Here is a 2,800-nt window from a genome sequence, read left to right on the forward strand (position 1 = left end):
ATCATAAGCACTAAATGTAGAACACAAGCACAAAATTCAGACATACCCAGGAGTAATCTTGAACACCTCATGCATGCTGGCAAAGGAGGTCCATGAGTTGGTGGAACAGGCCAAGTCCCTACTCCTCTGTAACAAAGACGGCCAAGTCACTGGAGGTGAATTGAGTGAAGTGCTCCAAGACCTGGGGTGCTGCTGATCAAGGCAACCAGTGAAATGAAAGCAAAGAGAATGGAAACACATGGGGCAGTTTAAGAATATAGAAACAAGGAACTGTGAGTACAGGTTTGAATAAATGGACACAGAGTGCTGGAGTAACTCAATGGGTTAGGCAGCATCTCTGGAGAACATGGAGAGGTTACATTTAGAGTCATGACCCATCTTCAGACTGATTGTAGGGGGACGGGGGAAAAGCTGGGAAAGAGGAGAGGCAGGACAGTGTGGTGGGTTATAGTTGGACAGACAGGGGAGGGCGGGGGGGGGGGGGGGCAGCATTTAATAGGCAGATGGTTGGAACAAAGACCAGAGCTTAAAGCAGGTGTGAGACAGAGGATTGAAGAGTTGCAAATTGTGAAGCGGAAGAAGGAATGTAGGAGGAGGTCGAGGGCGAGGTGGGGGAATGTGAGTCCAGGCCGATCCAAAAATAACACATGTAAGAACATATGTTAAAACTGTATCTGGGATGAACCTCAGATTAAAATTAACCCCTGAGTTTTCAAAGAAGATTTTCACCTGTGGATAAGTGAAAATTAACTGAAGTGTCAGGAGTGACTGTAGGTAGGAAAAAACTGCAGATGCTGGTTAAAATCTGTGCCTATCTTCCGGAGGTCAGAACAGTGGGGCGGTGGTGATGTCACCTTGTCCCGTATTTGGGAGTGCTATAGTTGGCACCCCTACCGGAGGTAGACACAAAATGCTGGAGTAACTCAGTGGGTCAGGCAGCATCTCGGGAGAGAAGGAATGGGTGACGTGTCGGGTCGAGACCCTTTCGAAAGGTCTCGACCCGAAGCGTCACCCATCTTATGCTGGACCTCCATGAGGCGTGCGGCGAGAACTTCGCCATGGACAACGAGGGCGACGAAAGAATCCACAAACTGAAGGAGAAGGAGAAGAAGAAGGGGCGAGCTTTTGGCTCCGACGAAGGCGCTCGATCCAGGCTGCGAGAAGACTACGACTCCGTAGAGCAAGATGTCGACAAGCCAGGCACTCAACATTCGGTGGAGGGGTGGATCCTGTTTGTGACTGGGGTCCACAAGGAAGCCAACGAGGAGGACATCCATGACAAGTTTGCCGAATACCGTGAGATCAAGAACATGCACCTCAACCTGGACCGGCACACCGGCTACCTCAAGGGCTACGCTCTGGTGGAGAATGAGACCTACAAGGAGGCGCAGGCGGCCATGGAGGGTTTGAACGGGTCAGAGCTGGCCGGGCAGCCCATCAGCGTGGACTGGGGCTTCGTCAGGGGGGCCCCTAGGACCAAGAGGCGGAGTGGCCACAGGAGAAGCCGGAGCCCGGACCGGAACATCACTGACCCGGGACGGAGTGTGGAGCGACCGGTGCGACGGAGCGGCCCGCACAGCACCGGGGAGCGAGACACACCCGCAGATCGGCGTGCCCAAACTGACCCGTGCCTTACAGGGGACGTTTATTCTCAGGCGGGACTGCCATGGGGCTGGGGAGAGGGTGGGGAGGGAAGGGTAAGGTTGGCTTGTGCAAAACAATACTCAGAAATAAAGTATTTTAGTTTTTTTTTAAATCTTCAGTCTGAAGAAGCATTTAATGCGGGGCCCTCGAAAATGTGGGGCTCGTAGCACATGCTACTTTTGCTACTAGGTTAGTCCGGCACCGCTTCAGCCCAGCAAGTCCAAGCTTTCCAGCGAGCCCTGTATACTAATACTATTCTATTCACCGGAGACAAGTTTTACCGAAGCCAAATTAACCTACAAACCTGTACGTCTTTGGAGTGTGGAAGGAAACCGGAGCACCCAGTGAAAACACACACGGTCACGGGGAGAAGGTAAAAACTCCATACAGACAGCACCCGTAGTCAGGATCGAACCCGGGACTCTGGCACGGTAAGGCAGCAACTCAACTGCTGCGCCACTCTGAGCCTTTCTGATGTATTTGTCCAATTAGCACCTGCTGCACCTTGTTAGAGGTGGAACTCGGACTTGACCCTCACAATGGATCTGGTGGGAGAAGGGGCTCTTTACAGTCAAGGACACAAAGTGCTGGAGTAACTCAGCAGGTCAGACAGCATCTCTGGAGAGGTGATGTTTCAGGTCAAAATCCTTCTTCAGACTCTTTACTCTTGAGACTGTCTCTGTTTTTGGTGCCACAGAGACCTCGTTGCTGCTTTTGGAAGGCTCCACTGTAGTGTTTCAGGCCTGGAAAGTAGCTTTGGTTCCCATAGGATGGTCCTTTGGGACCAGTGCCTGTAGAATGATTAGCGTTGATTTAAACCAGTGCCTGAAGAATGAGTAGTGTGTTTTTTTTTAAGGATGGCTGTTACTTCAACAGTTGTATCATGTGACAACTATCTCTTTTTTTATTGAACGTTCCAGAGAAAGTCTGTGAACAGCCCTGGAATAAACTACACCGCCTATGAGCCCCTATTGTCTCTCCCGTAATAGTCTGTGTTGTCACTAGAGATGTAGAATCCACCGAGCTCACATACTTTAGAGTGCTCATATGAAATCTCCTGTGGTTGTTTGCAAAGCTGCTCGGGAAGCTATGGCAACCCTTCCATCCTGGACTCAGTGCAAGAGAGAGAACTTCACAGAGACTTGTAATAAATCCA

General features: G+C 50.7%; 1 pseudogene; it reads left to right on the top strand.

Moving 5' to 3' along the window:
* The first annotated feature begins 1,019 nt into the window (after positions 1-1,019).
* On the top strand, positions 1,020-2,484 carry LOC144597046 (RNA-binding protein 8A pseudogene; annotated as a pseudogene).
* The last annotated feature ends 316 nt before the right edge of the window (positions 2,485-2,800 follow it).

This window comes from Rhinoraja longicauda, chromosome 9 (genome assembly GCF_053455715.1).
Source record: "Rhinoraja longicauda isolate Sanriku21f chromosome 9, sRhiLon1.1, whole genome shotgun sequence".
In the NCBI taxonomy this organism is placed as follows: Eukaryota; Metazoa; Chordata; class Chondrichthyes; order Rajiformes; family Arhynchobatidae; genus Rhinoraja; species Rhinoraja longicauda.